We start from the raw sequence: 19,343 nt of genomic DNA, 5'->3' as shown, positions 1-19,343 counted from the left end.
GCCCAGTCTAGTCTCCAGCCCAGTCTAGTCTCTCACTCTAGTCTCCAGCCCAGTCTAGTCTCCTGCCCAGTCTAGTCTCCTGCCCAGTCTAGTCTCCAGCCCAGTCTAGTCTCCTGCCCAGTCTAGCCTCCAGCTCACTCTAGTCTCCAGCCCAGTCTAGTTTCCTGCCCAGTCTAGTCTCCTGCCCAGTCTAGTCTCCTGCCCAGTCTAGACTCCAGCCCAGTCTGGTCTCCAGCCCAGTCTAGACTCCACCTCAGTCTAGCCTCCAGCCCAGTCTAGCCTCCAGCCCAGTCTAGTCTCCAGCCCAGTCTAGTCTCCAGCCCAGCCTAGTCTCCAGCCCAGTCTAGTCTCCTGCCCAGTCTCTCCAGCTCAGTCTAGCCTCCAGCCCAGTCTAGTCTCCAGCCCAGTCTAGTCTCCTGCCCAGTCTAGTCTCCAGCCCAGTCTAGTCTCCAGCCCAGTCTAGTCTCCAGCCCAGTCTAGTCTCCAGCCCAGTCTAGTCTCCAGCCCAGTCTAGCCTCCAGCCCAGTCTAGTCTCCTGCCCAGTCTAGTCTCCTGCCCAGTCTAGACTCCAGCCCAGTCTAGCCTCCAGCCCAGACTAGTCTCCAGCCCCCAGTCTCCAGCCCAGTCTAGTCTCCTGCCCAGTCTAGTCTCCAGCCCAGTCTAGTCTCCAGCCCAGTCTAGTCTCCTGCCCAGTCTAGTCTCCAGCCCAGTCTAGTCTCCTGCCCAGTCTAGTCTCCAGCCCAGTCTAGTCTCCAGCCCAGTCTAGTCTCCTGCCCAGTCTAGTCTCCAGCCCAGTCTAGTCTCCTGCCCAGCCTAGTCTCCAGCCCAGTCTAGTCTCCTGCCCAGTCTAGACTCGAGCCCAGACTAGTCTCCAGGCCAGTCTAGTCTCCATCCCACCCCACGCCTGCATGTACACTTTTTATTACAAAATTAAATGTATTAAATTGTTTACCATAAGATTTACACAACAAACAATATCAAAACATCCACCATCATAGTACAACATTTCCAAGTATTCTTACTATTAAACAGTAAATGATGATGTTACAATCCTGATCCATGTTACAATTAACCCCCCGAGGTGCGCAGCGGTCCCGGGACCCACCTGTAGACACCACGTGGTCTTTTTCAAGGGACACACAGACACGGATGTAACCCCGGGAAAGGGGGCAGGTACAGCCTTCGTCTGCCTGGCGCCGTGACCCACGAATGGCCAGCTTGACCAGGCCCAGGGGTGGACAGTGCATGGCCCACCCTACAACGTACACCATACTCTCCACCTCCCAGCCCACACATTCCAAGATGAGTGCCCAATTGTACAATGCACCAGCTTACCTGTGTTCGACTAACAGAACAAGATTGTTTTCAGTTTAGTTTAGTTTATTGTCACGTGCACTGAGGTACTTTGTGGCGTGCTAACCAATCAGCAGAAAGACAACACATGATAACAATCGAGCCATCCACATTTGTTGTTTCAATTGTAAAGCAGCTCAGGCTTCAACTTGAATTGATGAGAAGACCATGAAGATGGCTCTCGACCCAAAACGTCGCCTATTTCCTTTGCTCCATAGATGCTGCCTCACCCGCTGAGTTTCTCCAGCATTTTTATCTACCCTGACTTACGGCAAAGTCCTAGACATCTCAACTAACACTAATCACCAATCTCAATAATTGTTTACAGCTTATAGCGGGCCGCACAGTGGCGTAGCGGTAGAGTTGCTGCCTTACATTGCCAGGGACCCAGGTTTGATCAGGACAATGGGCGCTGTATGTATGGAGTTTGTATATTCTCACTGTGACCGCGTGGCTTTTCTTCAGGTGGTCCAGTTTCCATCCACACTCCAAACACATGAAGGTTTGTAGGTTAATTAGCTTCAGTAAAATTGTCCCTAGTGTGTAGGATGGTGCTAGTGTACGGGGATCGCTGGTTGGCACGGGCTCGGTCTACTGAGGGCCTGTTTCTACGCTGTGTCTCTATAAAGTCTACCTGTCCCATTGCATCACCAAAGTTCCCACGTTGCAGATGGGAGAACAGAGCAGTAATAAGAAGAATGTTGGTATCCCTTGAGCACTGAGGCCCGAGCCACACTCAATCATTTCTATTGACTGCGTCATTTGGACGTTGGCCATCAGGTTCTCAAAGCTTTCACTCTGTTCCAGACTCTGCCACTGGCAGAAATGGCCAGGCAGGCAGTGAAAGAAGATCTATGGATATATTCAAATGCAACACCACACTCACTCCGGGGAATCTCTGGCCAATGTCGACACACAGAGTGAAGGAGCAGCATTGATGATCGCAGTGTAAAGGTTGTGTGAACGCACTGGGACCACGGAGCACCCAGTGTGAAGGGGAATGGGTAGAGCAGAGGATGTCCTGCTTGGCTTGTTCCCGGGCCTGGTCAAGCTGGCTATTCGTGGGCCACTGTGCCAGGCAGAAGAGGGCTCTGCCCGAGCCGACTGCCAGCCCCTTTTCCACGGGTTAGGTCCATGCCAGGGTGTCCCTCAAAAAGGAACCTGCGGTGTCCACGATTTCCGGGACCGCTGGGCACCGCGGGAGGTCAACTGTATCCTGGATTAGGATTAGAATATCATTAGTTAATATTTAGTTTCAAGAAAATATTAGTGGTGGGTGTGTTCTGACTGTTTTGTAAATATTACTATTGTTAATAATTTAATACATTTAGTTTTGTTAAAAAAAAAGGCACGGAAAAGCCCTGGTTGGGCAGCAGATGAGATAGACCACCGCAAACCGCTCGCCCCTACTGCCCAAAACGGGACCTCTTGCCATCCATGGAAGTGTCTGCAGTTCCTACACTGGCTCAAGAAACATTGCTTAATAACCATTGCTCAACAACCATCGCTCAACAACCATTGCAGAAGCCAAGAACTGGAGGAGGAACAGGTCAGTCACGATCATTGGATGCAGTTTTGGAAAAGTTTGCTCAGCAGCTTAGATACGTTGTTGGTACACTTGCGAGCCATGTTGTGCACTTTCCGTTCTACACAAGATATTCGACGAAGAGAGACACAAAATGCAGGAGTAACTCAGCGGATCAAGTTAGCATCTCTGGAGAGAAAAATAGGTGTGGTTTCAGGTCGCGACCCTAGCGTCTGCAGTTCCTTTGTGACTTCATGTCGCGATAGCATCTCATCCATCAGTTCTTCTAGTGTCTAGAAATGTTGATGGATTTCCAAAGGAGGATAATTATCTGCTGAAACAGCAGGGCGAACTGATGGGTGAGATGCCACCTCAACAGGAATTACAGATGCTACAATCTTACCACATGAGTTCAAAGGTGTTCCATCGACGTGTGGCACCAAATCAGCACTTCAATGTACATCACAGGTTGTGGTGGAAGAGCTTTTCCAGTTTTCAGTTTAGTTTATTGGGCGTCTCAGTGGCACAGCGGTAGAGTTGCGGCCTTCCAGTGCCATAGACCCGGGTTTGATCCTGACTACGGATGCTCTCTGTACAGAGTTAGTACGTTCTCCCCGTGACCTGCGTGGGATTTCTCAGAATTCTTCGGTTTCCTCCCACACTCCAAGGAGGCTAATTGGCTTGGTATAAATGTTAAAACAAATTGTTCCCAGCGTGTGTAGGAGAGTGGTAATGTGCTAGGATCGCTGGTCGGTGTGGACTCGATGGGCCGAAGGGCCTGTTTCCACCCTACATCTCCAAGTACGTTGTCACACCCGCTGTCCTAAGTACGTTGACATTGAAGAAGGAAATACAATTTGCAGAATGTAGAACAGTATAGCACAGGAACAGGCCCTTCAGCCCACAAAGTCTGTGCTAAACACAATGCTAAAACCAACTCTAATCTGCTTGCACAAAATCCACATCCCTCCAATCCCTGCATATCCATGGGCCTGTTGCAAAGTCTACCATATGTGCCTCCTCCACCACTTCTGGCAGCACGTTCCAGGCACTCACCACCCTCTGTGTAAAAAAAACTTATCCACACCTCAGCTTTAAACTTTGTCCCACTCAACTTAAGGTTATACTCTGTAGTATTTGATATTTCCATACTGGGAAAAAGAGTTCTGACTGGGACAGGCAGCATCTCTAGAAAGAAGGAATGGTTACGTTTCAGGTCGAGACCCTTCTTCAGTCTGAAGAAGGGTCTCGACCTGAAACACCACCCATTCCTTCTCTCCAGAGATGCCGCCTGTCACGCTGAGTTACTCCAGCATTTTGTGTCTACTTTCAGTGTAAACCGGCATCTGCAGTTTCTTCCTAACAAAGGGTTCTGACTGTCTACCATATCTATACCTTCCCAAACCTGTAGTTTTTGTTGAAAGCCACAGACACAGAACACAGAGAATATCACAACGACAGACTGGAAGATGTAATGGCCCAACGATGAGGGGGCTGCAGTCGCAGCTGAAGGAAACACACGTTCATTTGGTGATCTTGCCACTTAATCTACACATGCTGAATAACCCCCTCCCCCCTACACAGCACTGGGCTCTGCAACGCAGGATTAACTACCCCCCAGTGACAAGCTCAGCAGCTCATCATCTCAAAGAAAAATACACCAAGGGATGACGACCCTGTAAAGAAAAGTGTGTTCATTTATAGCTTGGCTACAGAACTCTGTACTTGGTAAACAGCTGTAAACATCTGGCCGTGGACTACCCCAAAATGCTTTGCTTTCTGGCTCCACTTTAGTCCCACCAACCTCGTTGTTGGGCACCCTGTTCGTGGGGGGGGGGGGGGGGGGCACGTAGGGCAGAGGATGTCCTGGTTGGGTTGCTCCTGGGCCTGGTCTAGCTGCCCGAGGCAACTGCCCGCCACCTTTACGGGGTTACGTCCACGCCCAGGTGTACCTTGAGAATTAACACGCTGCACCCACAGGCACCATGGAAAGGTTCTGGGACCGGTGGGGGCATTGACCGCAGGATTGTAACATCGTTACCTTATATTTAGTTTAGTTTTGTTTAGAGATGCAGCACGGAAATAGGCCGTTCGGCCCACCTGGTCCGCATCGACCAGCGATCCCCGCACACTAACACTAACACTATCCTGCACACTCCAGGGGCGATTTTACATTCATACCAAGCCAATTAACCTATTAACCTGTACGTCTTTGGAGTGTGGGAGGAAACCGAAGATCTTGTAGAAACCCCACGCAGGTCACGGGGAGAACGTACAAACTCCGTACAGACAGCACCCGTAATCAGGTTCTAACCCGTGTCTCTGCCGCTGTAAGGCAGCAACTCTACCACTGCACCACCGTGCCGCCCCCATTTCGTGATAAGAATATTTGGTCACTTTTGAATTATGGTGGTGGGGGCGTTGTTATTCTTTGTTTTGTAAATATTAGTATTGTAAATATTTGAATAAATTTGGTTTGGATTTAAAAAAACACCTGACATTAATTGATGTGCAGTAGTGACTTCATACAGGTACGGAAACACAACGTTAAACTCTTCCCGACACTACAAGTTTGCATTTCCATAAATCACTTTTAACAAGTTGAAACGTTGCCAAATATCATCGCAGACTCACTAGACAAAACTAACAGTCCAAAATAGAACCGGCTACATTCTCAATCACTGGAAGCACAAGGAACTGCAGACACTGGAATCCTGAATAAAACACAAAGTGCCGGAGGAACTCAGCAGATCTGGCAGTATCTGGGGAGGGAATGGATAGGTGGGCGTTTCGGGTCTGAAGAAGGGTCGCGACCTGAAACGTTACCTCCCCATTCCCTCACCAGATGAGTTAAGGGCCTGTCCCACGAGCATGCGCCTGCATCCGGCAAGCGCAACCTAACATGGTCGGGTGATCCGTCGGGTGATCCGTACGGTCTCACTTCGATCGCCGGAGCCGTATGGAGTTGTGCGGAGCTGGTCCCGACATCGCGTGGGGCTCCGAAAAACTGACCCGTGTTTAAAAATTCCGCAGCCACCTCGACGCCGTGTCATTCACTCGACCTCCCTGCGGCTCCCGCTTCTGGTTTGTTCGCGCTTGCCACATGCCGTAACGCTCAAGCGACCACGTTAGGTGCATGCTGGTGGGACCGGCACTCTAGGTCGCGCTTGCCGCATGCAGGTCGCATGCTCGTGGGACAGGCCCTTTACTCATCCTCTTTGAGTTACTTCAACATTTTGTCTTTTATCACGCATCATTTGCTTCTTGGTCATACTTAAAAGGAAGTATTTAGACGTTAGAGATGTGGCGCAGAAACAGGCCCTTCAGCCCATCAAGACCACGCCGACCAGCGATCCCCGTACTCTAGTGCTATCCCACACACTCAGGACAATTTACTCATTTTACCGAATGCCAATTAACCTACAAACCTGCACGTTGGGTGTGGGAGGAAACCAGAGCACCCTGAGAAAACCCACGCGGTCACAGGGAGAACGTACAAACTCCATACAGACAGCACCTGAGGTGAGAATCACACCTGGCACTCTAGCGCTGTGAGGCAGCAACTCTACCACTGCACCACCGTGCCACCTTAAATTCAATTTAATGTGGGAAAAAAGCCAAATATATTTATACAAAGAGAATTCTCCTTCAGTGAACAAACGTGAAGGAAGGATTGTAACATCCTTCAAACTCTGCAGCCATCTCATTTGAAGTGACACTAAATGGTGGTCCTCACTTTCAGACATCGAGTTGCTGTTCTACATTACGCCAGCTAGCTACTAATTATCACCAAGGAAACAAGCATTAGATACAATATTGTGCTCACAAGACGGCTGGTAGCGATCACATTGTCAATCTTGTTAAACAAGTTATGTTAGGTGAGGATCGGCACAAAAAGCCGGAGTAATTCAGCAGGTCAGTCAGCATCTCTGGAGGAACGTTTGGTCTAAATGTAAATTGTCCCTAGTGTGTGTAGGATAATGTTAACGTGCGGGGATTGCTGAATGGTGCAGACACGGTGGGCCGAAGGGCCTCGTTTCGTGCTGTATCTCTGAGACTAAAAACAAACCACTTTAAAGGGATAGGTGATGTTTCGGGTCGAGACCCTTCTTCAGACGGAGAGTGAGGAGAAAGGGAAATGAGAGATGTACATGGTGAAGTCAAGTGATATAGACCAAATGAAAGATATGCATAAAAAGTAACGATGTTTAAGTGAAACCCTCTCGCCCAAGGTAAAATAGCGTCATGAAAAAGCTCTTGCACTCTCTGGATGCCTTCCACAAGACAGGCCCTCAATGCCTTACACAACTCAGATGGTCACTGCTGTAATGTGGGCAACTATTTGACAAACCGCGCCTCACAATGAACAGAATACAGGGCTGCCAACTCTCATGCTTTGAGCGTGAGAATCACGCCCTCAAGCAAACTCTCACGCCCTCACGCTGATCAGAATTTCTCACGCTCTGTGGTGAGAAATTCTGTGATCATCAAAAATGTCAAAACTGGGATAAACTGCATGGTCCGCGGGTGTTGGAGAGCCGGGGCTGAGGGAGGGATGGGAGCAGCGGGCGGATACTGATGCGGGGAGCTGGGGCTGGTGAGTTTGCGGGGCTGACGAGTATTTGGGCGGCTAGCGAGTCGCTCGCTGCAGCTTCGGCCATGGAGCAGCTCTGGACAGTGCGAGTGTCCTGGGCCGTCAGAGGCGTCGGAAGCTCCGCTGCCACGAGAGTCTCTGTGCCGAAGGGACAGACTCTCAAAGGGAGGTGGAGAGAGAGAGGGGAAGGAGACAGGGAGACATGGGGGAGAGAGAGAGGGGGGTGAGAGGAGAGGGAGGAGAGAGAGAGAGAGGGGGGTGAATGGATGGAGAGAGAGAAGAGGGAGAGGGGAAAAGGTAGGGGGAGAGAGAGGGGGGAGAGTGAGGTGGGAGAGGGGGGGAAAGAGAGAGAGGGGTGAGAGGGAAGAAAGAAAAGAGGGAAGAGAGAGAGAGAGAGAGAGGAGGTGGAGAGTGAGGAGAGGGTAGGAGAGAATGGGGGGGGGAGAGAGGGGGGAAGAGAGGGGTGGTAAAAGAGAGGGGAGAGGGGGAAAGAGAGAGAAATCGGGGAAAAGAGAGAGATGGGGCAAAAAGAGAAAGGAGAGAGAGGAGAAAGAGAGAGGAGAGAGAGAGAGGGAAGGAGGGGGCGAGGGAGAGAGAGAGGGGGAGATAGAGAGAGAGAGAGAGAGAGAGGAGAGAGAGGGAGAGAGAGAGGGGGAGAGAGAGGGGGAGAGAGAGAGAGAGGGATAGAGAGAGAGGGAGGAGATGAGAGGGGAGAGAGAGTAGAGAGAGAGAGAGAGAGAGAGAGAGAGATAGAGAGAGAGAGAGAGGGAGTCAGAGAGAGATAGGGGAGGGAGGGAGAGAGAGAGTAGAGAGGGGAGGGAAGAGAGAGAGAGGGGGAGAGAGGGGGAGAGGGAGAGAGGGGGAAGAGAGAGAGAGAGGGGGGAGAGAGGGGAGGAGAGAGGAGAGAGAGAGAGGGAGAGAGAGAGAGAGAGAGGGGGGAGAGGAGGGGGAGAGAGAATGGAAGGGAAGAGAGTGAGAAGAGAGTGAGAGGGGTGAGGAGAAAGAGAGAGGGGAAAGAGAGATGGAGGGGAGAGATAGAGGGGGAGAGAGAGAGGGGGGTTGAGAGGAGAGAGAGTGCATCCTGGAGGATAACCAGTGGCTGCTGGAAGTGAGTACCAAGCACTGGGTAGATTTTCACTTACTGTAACTGCAGGAAAAATGTTCCCGATGTTGGGGGCGATCAGAACCATGGGTCACAGTTTAAGAATAAAGGGGGGGCCAGTTAGGACTGAGATGAGAACAAACTTTCTTCACGCAGAGAGGTGTGAATCTGCGGAATTCTCTGCCACAGTATGCAGTGCCGGCCAATTCACTGGATGTTTTCAAGAGAGAGTTAGATTTAGTTCTTGGGGCTAACGACATCTAGGGATATGGGGAAAAAACAGGACAGAGGTACTGATTTTAGATTAATAGCCATGATCATATTGAATGGCAGTGCTGGCTCGAAGGGCCAATGGCCTATTCCTGCACCTATTTTCTATGTTTCTATGCTTGAGTATATGGCAATAAAACTCGATCACTTGATTTTGAAGCATTCATGCATGGTGGAGGTATAATGTAGTCATAGAGTGATACAGTGTGAAAACAGGCCCTTCGGCGCAACTTGCCCACACCCGCCAACATGTCCCAGCTACGCCACCTGCTTTTGGTCCATACCTCCAAACCTGTCCTATCCATGTATCAGTTTAACTTTTTCTTAAATGTTGGGATGGTCCCAGCCTCACCTACCTCCTCTGGCAGCTTGTTCCAGACACCCATCACCCTTTGTGTGGATAAAGTTACCCCTTAAAAAGTGACCTCTTAAAAATACTTCATACAAAAAACATTGAAATCATACTTCTACAGTGCACTAAAACATGATTTTGATACATCAAATTTCAAAAAGTTCCTACCCTTGGAGGGAGGACCCCCTTCTTCCACACCCTCTCCCCACTCGGTTGCTCTACTCCCTCACTGGGTACCCCCAAGGCCAGCGATCAGTGATCGCACAGCCTCCCCCCTTTCAAAAACGCTCCAATCCAATTTAAAGCATATATATTGTATTCAAGTGTGTTAAAAGACTTGCTGCAGTATGCACCGTGTTGCACAATTCCAATGGGAGGGGGACATGTCACTATTGGTAAGTGTCACTATTACAGTAAGTCAAGTCAACTTTATTTCTATAGCACATTTAAAAACAACTCTCGTTGACCAAAGTGCTTTACATCGGTACAGGTACTAACGTTCTACAAACAGTGGTACATAGATCAACAATACATAGATAAATACATCCAGCGCTCCCTCAAGAAAGGCTTGAGAGTAGAAATAAGTTTTAAGTCTAGACTCTTTTGAGTCGATGGAGGGGGCAGTTCTGATGGGAAGGGGGATGCTGTTCCATAGTCTGGGAGCTGCAACCGCAAAAGTGCGGTCGCCCCTGAGTTTATGCCTGGACCGCGGGGTGGTCAGTAACCCCAAGTCGGCCGATCTGAGGGACCTGGAGGTGGTGTGGTGGGTAAGTACGTTTGTCACGTTTGGAGAACGACCTTTTGTACGTTCTCCCCGTGACCACGTGGGTTTTCTCCGGGTGCTCCGGTTTCCCTCGACCCTCCAAAGGCGTGCAGGTTTGGAGATTAATTGGCAAGGTAAAATGATAAATTGTGTTAGTGTGCGGGGATGGCAGGTCGGCATTGACTCGGCAGGCCGAAGGGCCTGTTTCTGCATTGTATCTAAACTAAACTAAACAGGGGTGGCAACACTTCAAAAACATTTCATTGGCTATTAAACACTTTGGGACACAGGGAGGTTGTGAAAAGTCATAAAATAAATGCGAGTTCTCTCTTTGTGTGTTCAGATATGAACTCGGGTTTAATTGTTCCTGACACCTCATTGCATGGAATTTAACAGCAATTGGCAGTTAATTAGTTCTAGATTCATAACAAGTATTTGTGGAGAATATGAACCATCGCACGGTTTCCAGATGGCCCACAAAAGCCCCATAAAAATGCTATTTCATCTCAGGGGATATAAATAGAATGAATGAAAGTAGACAAAAATGCTGGTGAAACTCAGCGGGTGAGGCAGCATCGATGGAGTGAAGGAAATAGGCAACGTTTCGGCCCGAAAAGTTGCCTACTTCCTTCGCTCCATCAATGCTGCCTCACCCGCTGAGTTTCCCCAGCATTTTAGTCTACCTTCGATTTTCCAGCATCTGCAGTTCCTTCTTGAACATAGAATGAATGATGGCAGCCTTGTCCTAATATGGACATTCGTTAGAGATCCCAGCATCTGCATACAAGTAGCTCGTACAATTCATTTCAGTAAATGAAAACAATTTCTAAACTGTGCAAGCAAAATATGATACAGACAAGGAGAAATAACGTGGATGTAAACACTGGAAATGTTAGAAGGAAACATATACTGACCACAGACCTTACTAAAGTTGCATCAGTGAACTAAAGAGGATTATCAACTAAAATAATTCCTGGGCTATGACCTCAAATTGACAGCGCCAAAGACCCGGGTTCAATCCTGACTACTGGTGCTGTCTGCACGGAGTTTGTAACGTTCTCCCTGTGACTGCGTGGGTTTTCTCCAGGTGCTCTGGTTTCCTCCCGCACTACAAACAGGTTAATTGGCTGCTGTAAATTGGCCCGAGAGTGTGGGATAGTGCTAGTGTACGCAGAGCCGGTTTTACCACTAGGCTTCATAGGCTGAAGCATAGGGCCTCGAAATCTAGGGTGCCTCCGGCCAAGTGTACAATATTTTTGACACTGTTATAGGCCTTTCTTACATATGCTGTCACAACGCACTGTAGTCTCTAAACAACCCTTCAGTAATTTTCCATGCCCTCCATTTCAGAATAATAGTGTTTTAAGCCGATAACTCGACACTAGCACTGGCAATAAATAAATAAATGAAAGCGCAGCTTTCCAGCCCCTTATCTCTTTGGCCACACTCGGTTACAAATCGGTGTCAATCTGGTGGACCATCTTCCTCTAGTCGTGGGGGTGGGGGATTGGGAGGGGCCTCACAAGTGGAACAGCACAGGGCCTCTCTTCATTTAATTCCGGCACTGAGTGTACGGGGTGATCTCTGGTCGGCATGGAAATGGTCAGCCGAAGGGCCTGTTTCTGCATTGTGCCACGAGACTCGCTAAAGTCTAGGAGGCAACTGTTTTGAAAAGAAAGCAAAATCTCCAATAGCAGAAAAATATTTCATTGCTTAGTGAAGACAATATTAGGCCAGGTTCTAAATGGTGAATTTATAATCGACCCCCCGATGTTGTAAAACGTCCGAAGAGAATTAATCCAGGTATAGTCAGAAAAATAATTAGCACCAATACAAAGGTGGAGATAAAGAACAGAAAATGCTGGAGCTCCTCAGCAGGTCAGGGAGCAGAGGATGGAGAGATACTGTGCTGGAGTAACTCAGCGGGACAGGCAGCATCTCTGGAGAAAAGGAATGGGTGACATTTCGTGCTGCGACCCTTCTTCACACTTGTTGTAACAGAACCTGGGAATTGTCAAGAAGGGTCTGGATTGGCCAGCCCAATTTTTGTTACAGCGCGGAAACAGGCCCTTTGGCCCACTGAATCCGCACCGACCAGCGATCACGCTGTACACTAGCCCAATCCTCCACACTCAGGACAATCTTACAATTTTTATTGATGCCAATTAACCTACAAACCTGCATATCTTTGGAGCGTGGGAGGAAACCAGAGCGCCTGAAGAAAACCCACGCGGTCATGGGGAAAACGGACAATCTCCATACTGACATCACCACAGATGTTAGTGCCACTGGTCGATAGTCACTGAGGCACGTCACCTTGCTCTTCTTGGGCGCCGGTATAATTGATGCGCTTTTAAAGCAGGTGGGGACCTCGGACCTCAGAAGTGAGAGGTTGAAAATGTCCGTAAAACCTCCAGCCAGTTGGTCCGCACAGGTTTTTAGAACACGACCGGGTATACCATCAGGTCCAGGCACTTTCCGAGGGTTCACCCCTCTGAAGTATTTTCTGACGTCGGTCTCTGTGATTGAGACTGAAATAACATCAAAGCGAATGGGGGCTCGGGAAGGCACATCAGCGTTCTCCCTATCAAAGTGTGCGTAAAACGCATTGAGCTCATCAGAGAGTGATGCTTCGCTGACATTTGAGCTGCCCCCTGATTTTGCCTTGTAAAAAGTGATTGCATTCAGGCCCCGCCACAGCTGTCGAACATCTGTCTCATCCTCCAGTCCCCTTTGGCCTTTTTGATGGCCTTACCAAGGTCGTATCTAGACTTCTTGTAGACCTCTGTATCATCAGACATGAATGCCCGGTGTCTGGTCTTCAGAAGAGTGAGGATCTCAGAGTTCATCCAAGGAGTCTGGTTAGGAAACAGTCGGGAGGTTTTTGTCGGCACGCAGTCCTCCACACATTCCTTTACGAAGTCTGTAACGACTGTGGCGTATTCGTTCAGGTCTGTTGCCGAGTCCCTGAACATTGGCCAGTCTACAGACTCCAAACAGTCCTGGAGTTGTTCCTCTGCCCCTCAACCCAGCCCCCCTCCCTCCCCCCCCGCCCCTCCGACCAGCTCTGTACTGTCCTCACTTCTGGGGGTGCGCTCTTCAATTGCTGCCTGTAGGCAGGAAGAAGCAGCACCGCAGTATGGTCGGATTTACCAAAGTGAGGGCGAGGGATAGAGCGATAAGCATCCTTGATGGTGGTGTAGCAGTGGTCGAGGGTGTTAGGTCCTCTGGTGCAGCAGGAGACATGTTGGTGGAAGTTAGGGAGCGATTTCTTAAGGTTGGCTTTGTTAAAATCCCCGGCAATGGTGGTAAACGCCTCGGGGTAAGACGTCTGGTGTTTGTTGACCACGGCGTGCAGCTCCCCCCGTGCCAGACGTATGTCTGCCTGGGGTGGGATGTAGACCGCGGTCAGGATGATGGAGGTGAATTCCCTCGGTAGGTAGAAGGGACGGCACTTCACCGCCAGGTGTTCCAGGTGTGGAGAGCAGGAGTTGGGCAGGACTGCCACGTCTGAGCAACACGCAGAGTTGACCATGAAACAGACGCCCCCTCCTCTCCCTTTCCCAGATGCCAGTGTACGGTCCATGCGATGGATGGAGAACCCTTAAGGCTGGGGAGCTGGGGGTGAGCCATGTCTCTGTGAAACAGAACACAGAGCATTCCCTCAGCTCCCTTTGGTAAAGCAGCCTTGACCTTAAGTCCTTCACTTTGTTTTTAAGGGACTGTACATTGGCCAGCAGGATGGTAGGGAGAGGGCCTATTAAAAGATCACAGCAGTGTCATGGGCCACTTCGGCTCCACATACATTTTGCAATGTTAAGATGTTTGTGATTTTTTTCCATGATTAAAAATTTGCCATATGTTACCAAAATCCATCCATAATATATTTCCCTCCAGCCTTCGTATAGGTTTAAGGTGAAGGGGAAAAGATTTCATAGGGACCTGAGGGGGGTAAATTTTTCCCTCAAAGGGTGGTGTGTGTATGGAACAAGTTGCCACAGGAAGCAATTGTGGCAGGGACTATCGCGACGTTTAAGAAACAGTTAGACAGCTACATGGATAGGGCAGGTTTGGAGGTATATGGGTCAAACGCGGGCAGGTGGGACTAGTGTAGCTGGGACATGTTGGCCGGTGTGAGAAAGTTGGGCTGAAGGGCCTGTTTCCACACTGTATCACTCTATGACCATACAGTTGCCAAAGGCTGGACCCTCTCATGAGCAGTGGGGTTGCTGAGACTTTGAGCGCAGCCTTGAAACTTTTCCCCAGTCCGCCTGCTACTCCCGCCACTGTAGTCACCGATCGGTTACGTCTGCTTTTCACCACAATTCAACCAACTGACGGCAGCTGGAAAATTGCCCCCTTCCCAGATGAGGACAGCAAAATGCAGGTTTGTTGTTGAAGTCGTTCTCTGCCAGGTTATAGAAATACCGCAGGGAGACCATCTGCTCCCTGCGCTTATTGCTGTCAGCCACAACCATTTTGACATATTGTTGATTGTTTTTTTAGTTTAGTTTAGATTAGATTATTTTAAAGATACAGCGCAGAAACAGGCCCTTCGGTCCACCGAGTCCGCGCCGACCAGCAAAACTAACACTATCCTACACACACTAGGAACTATAGACAATTTTTACCAAAGCCAAACAGCCTACAAACCTGTACGTCTTTGGAGTGTGGGAGGGAACCGGAGCACCTGGGGAAAACCGACATGGTGACGGAGAGAACATACAAACTCCGTACGGACAGCACCCGTGGTCAGGATTAAACCCAGGTGCCTGATGCTGTAAGGCAGCAACTCTACCGCTGCGCCACCGTGCACCACGCACAGAGATACAGCATAGGAACAGGCCCTTAGGCCCAACAAGTTCATGCTGACCAACAATCGCCCGTTTACATTAATTTTATGCTTTCTTACTTTCTCATCCACTCCCTACACACTAGGGACAATTTACAAATTTAATTTACAATTAACTTACAAACCTGCACGTCTTTGGGATGTGGGGGGGAAACCGGAGCACCGAGAGGAAACCCACATGATCACAGGGAGAATGTGCAAACTCCACACAGACAGCATCCGAGGGCAGGACCGAGCCGCGGTCTCTCCTGCTATTGCCACCGTGCTGCCCAATTGCTTCAGTGATACAGGGAATGGCACCAGGCTACTTCTCACTGTCATGAACTTCACGTTGGGACTGTAAATGGGATTGACACCTCACACACACGTGTTCAGGTTGTCACAAGAGCCCGTCATCACGGTTCAATCACAGTAAATACATTTCTGTTGAGCACCACTTAATGGAATTTTTCGGCTGGACCGGGCGCCACTCCAAGATGCCGAGCATGTGGACGGGACGTGGCCTGCAGCGGTGAAGCAGCAGTGGAGGACACCATGGCTATGATGGGCCAGGCCCACCCTGCAACGTCGCCATGACAACGGGCCTTCATAGTCAGGTCAAGGACCCTGCACTTACAACAACTGGGACTAGGATATGGCGCCAAACTGGTGACTGTGTACACTGTCTTACTGTACTACTGCTACACACGTGTACTGTATCTGTGATGCCTATCTATGATGTGTCTAAGCGGTTATGTACTTAAGTGTGAACAATATAATGAATTTCACTCTACACCAGTACAGGTGGCAAATAAAGTACCATACCATTGTAAACAAAGCCACGCAAGGCGGCACGGTGGCGCAGCGGTAGAGTTGCTGCCTCACAGCACCAGAGACCCGGGTTCCATCCTGACTACAGGTGCTGTCTGTACGGAGTTTGTACGTTCTCCCCATGACCGCGTGGGTTTTCTCCGAGATCTTCGGTTTCCTCCCACACTACAGGTTCGCAGGTTAATTGGCTTGGTGTATGTGTAAAATTGTCCCTAGTGTGTGTAGGATAGTGTTAATGTGCCGGGATCGCTGGTCAGTGCAGACTCGGTGGGCCGAAGGGCCTGTTTCCATATTCAGGAAGGAATCTTAGTTTCTACCACTGCACCACTACAGTTATGCTATTTGTAAGACCAGTTTAAGTTCAAAAATGAAAAACAATCTTGCCATTGGAGGAATGACTACAATCCTGACTACGGGTGCTGTCTGTAAGGAGTTTGTAACTTCTCCCCGTAACCTGCGTGGGTTTTCTCCGACATCTCTACAGACGTACAAGTTTGTAGGTTAATTCGCTGCGGTAAATTTGTAACTTGTCCTTAGTGTGTGTAGGATAGTGTTAGGTTTGTGCGGGGATCGCTGGTCAGCATGGACTTGGTGGGCTGAAGGGCCTGTTTACACGCTGTATCTCTAACCTAGACTAAACAAAACATCGCAAACACCCAATGCCACTCCTGAAGGAATGCTTTGTGGAAGCCCAGAAGTTTCCATTTATCACACTGTATATTCACAGGGAAACACTTTTGTGGCATTTGGTCTTTATTTGTCTGCCAATATTTCATAATATCTCACCAGGCATGGACAGAGCTCACCCCACAATACATTATATACGACCAAAACACAGCGAGAGGACTTAGAAAGCTGAGGGGCATTCCTATCACCAGGATTTAGTATTATAATAATCAGTACAGAGTCTCACTTTAGTTTAGTTTATGGATACAGTGTGGAAACAGGCCCTTCTGCTCACTGTCCCCACGTCGACCAGCTATCCCCGACCACGAACACTATCCTACACACACTAGGGACAGATTTTTTTACATTTATGCCAAGCCAATTAACCTGCAAATTTATACGTCTTTGGAGTGTGGGAAGAAACCAGAGCACCCGGAGAAAAACCCACGAGGTCACAGGGAGAACGTACAAACTCTGTACAGACAGCGCCCGTAGTCAGGATCGAACCCGGGTCTCTGGTGCCGTAAGTCAGAAACTATACTGCTGCGTCACTGTGCCCCCCGATCCTGAACCTTTCCATTTTTACAGCTACCGTGAGCTTGCTGTGACTAAACAAGCCCTGCTGTTACAGGTCGTTTCAAGGTAGAGTTAACCAAGTAAATCCCACCAATCCTCCAGCCTCATGTTTGAAACCATACGTGGCCTAACCAAGGTTAATGAAGACAATGTACCCAGATGTTCCCAACCCTCAACTAAATAACGTCTGAACTGATCTAAACACACAGTGTGATTATTCGCCAACTCGATCAGCAAGGATCTCTGTTTCAGCAAGCGGTGGGTTTGTGCTGCTGCAAACTGGTGGCAGATGGTGGTCACAGAACTATCCCTGCCCGGGACACCCTCAGGGTAACCTCACCCAGCACCACATGGGGAGGGGGTCGGGGGATGGGGGTGGGGGGGGGGGGGGGGGGGGGGGGGGGGGAAGGAGGAGGGGCGAGAGAGGGAGGGAGGGGGAGGGTGACAGAGGGAGGGAGAGAGAGGGTGGGAGTCAGAGAGGGAGAATCCGAGAGACAGAGAGAAAGACAGATATAGAGGAGAGAGAGAGACGGAGAGAGAGAGAGAGAGAGGGGGGAGAGAGAGAGAGGCGGAGAGAGAGAGAGAGAGGGAGAGAGAGAGGGGGAGAGAGGGGAGAGGAGGGGGAGAGAGGAAGAGAGATAGAGGGGGAGAGAGAGGGGGGAGAGAGAGGGGGGACAGAAATGGGGGAGAGAGGGGGGGTCATCAGAGGTGGAGAGAGAGAGAGAGGAGAGCAGTGGAGAATGGGAAAGGACCAGAGGTTGAGATAAGTGGGGATGGTCAGAATGAGGGAAATGAGGGAGGGGAGAGCGGGGGATGGAGAGAGACAGAGAGGAGGGGCTGGAGGGAGGGAGAGGGAGAGAGAATGGTGGATAATAGTCATTAATGACACAGCAAATGAAAAAAAAGTGAAGGAGTGGGAAGCAAACAACAGGTCAAATCCCTTCCTGTTGTGTTGCCCACTCCTTTCAGCAGTTTCCCCGACAGCTTTACAGGATAAATGCTGAAGAGAATTGTTTCTGAGCCAGTTTTATTTCACGTCAGGACAATCCCAAATCAGTTCACACACTCTGAAACATTGTTCCTCACCGACGCCGCAAACATCTTCATCGTTACTTTGTTCAATTGGATTAAGAGGAAAGAAACCGCGTTCCAGCGCTCTCCCCCGCTCGTATTCAATCCATCATGTTGCTTAAGTGAGACGTCAAGAAATCTCTGTTAACAACATGAGTAATATTTCTCTGCCTCGCTCAGTCAGTTTGAGATCAACTTTCGAGACACAAGAGACTGGAATCTAGAGCAAAAAAACAAACTTTGGTACATTTCCTCCAGTTACATGTGCAGTGGTAGAGTTGCTGCCTCACAGCGCCAGAGACCCGGGTTCGGTCTTGACTACAGTTGCTGCCAGTACAGAGTTTGCACGTTCTCCCTGTGGTGACCGTGTGGGTTTTCTCCAGGTTCCACCCTCCAATGATGTGCAGGTTTGTAGGTTAATTGGCTTCGGTAAAAATAGTAAATTGTCCGCATCGTGTTGGATGGAGCCAGTCTACAGGGATTGCTGGTTGGTGCGGACTCGGAGGGCCGAAGGGCCTGTTTCCGTGCCGTATCTTGGTCGGCGCGACCCGCCCAAAGGCACGACGGTCGGCGTGACCGTGCGGGAGCTGGAGGCGTCTGGCGCTAGAGGTGGGAGGGTGAACCAGCGACTTCAGGAGGCGCCCCGGGACACAAAGATATCCGGGTGCGGAGAGGAGAGGGATGTTGGCTTGCGGGTTCGCGGGAACTGCTCCATGACATCGAGCACGCAAGACAACTGGACTTTGGATTTTGAATAATGGCGACGAAAATGGCGGTGCCAGCATGTGTAATATATGCAAACAGAATTTCACTGCATAGTTGCACATGTGATCAATAAAGCAGCATTGAAGCATTGAACTAAACTAAACTAGGGTCCTGTTAACACATGCCTAAATCGTTAGCCACTCCACATTGACAGCAATGTCAAGACCCCATCTTGCTGCCATGATGCATCCAGACTCGAGTCTCCAACAGGGTGCTGGCGAGAACTCCCCTGGACCCACTGATATCTGGCAAAGCTCTGCCTCAGCTTTATCAGCTGTCAAAATCAGAGTTTCTCAGAGTGTCATAGAAAATATTAAACAACTCCGTAATGAATAAGACAACTTCTCTCCAACAGCTCCACAATCCCCACTAAATTCGGTGCCGTTCCCGATCCAGCCTGGCACAAGGCAGATTACCAATCCCACCGTCAGTATTGGGGAATGCCAGCAAGAGTTTCCCCACGGGACTGGGTGGGGAAATGGTGGATCACCTTGACACAGGAATGACCAGTATTACTCTGCACACTCTTAACTCCTGCATTAGTTCTTGTTTCAAGATACAGCGTGGAAACAGGCCCTTCGGCCCACCGAGTCCTCACCGACCAGCGATCCCTGCACACTAACACTATCCTACACACACTAGGG

General features: G+C 49.7%; 1 protein-coding gene across 1 annotated transcript in view; it reads right to left on the bottom strand.

Annotated features, from left to right (window-relative positions):
- fam171a2a (family with sequence similarity 171 member A2a) overlaps window positions 1-19,343 on the bottom strand; it is a 281,015-nt gene that overhangs the window by 182,636 nt on the left and 79,036 nt on the right. The window lies entirely within an intron of this gene.

This window comes from Leucoraja erinacea, chromosome 27 (assembly GCF_028641065.1).
Source record: "Leucoraja erinacea ecotype New England chromosome 27, Leri_hhj_1, whole genome shotgun sequence".
Taxonomy (NCBI): domain Eukaryota; kingdom Metazoa; phylum Chordata; class Chondrichthyes; order Rajiformes; family Rajidae; genus Leucoraja; species Leucoraja erinaceus.
Note: the sequence above shows the minus strand (reverse complement) of the source record. Positions and strands in the feature narration are given on the sequence as shown.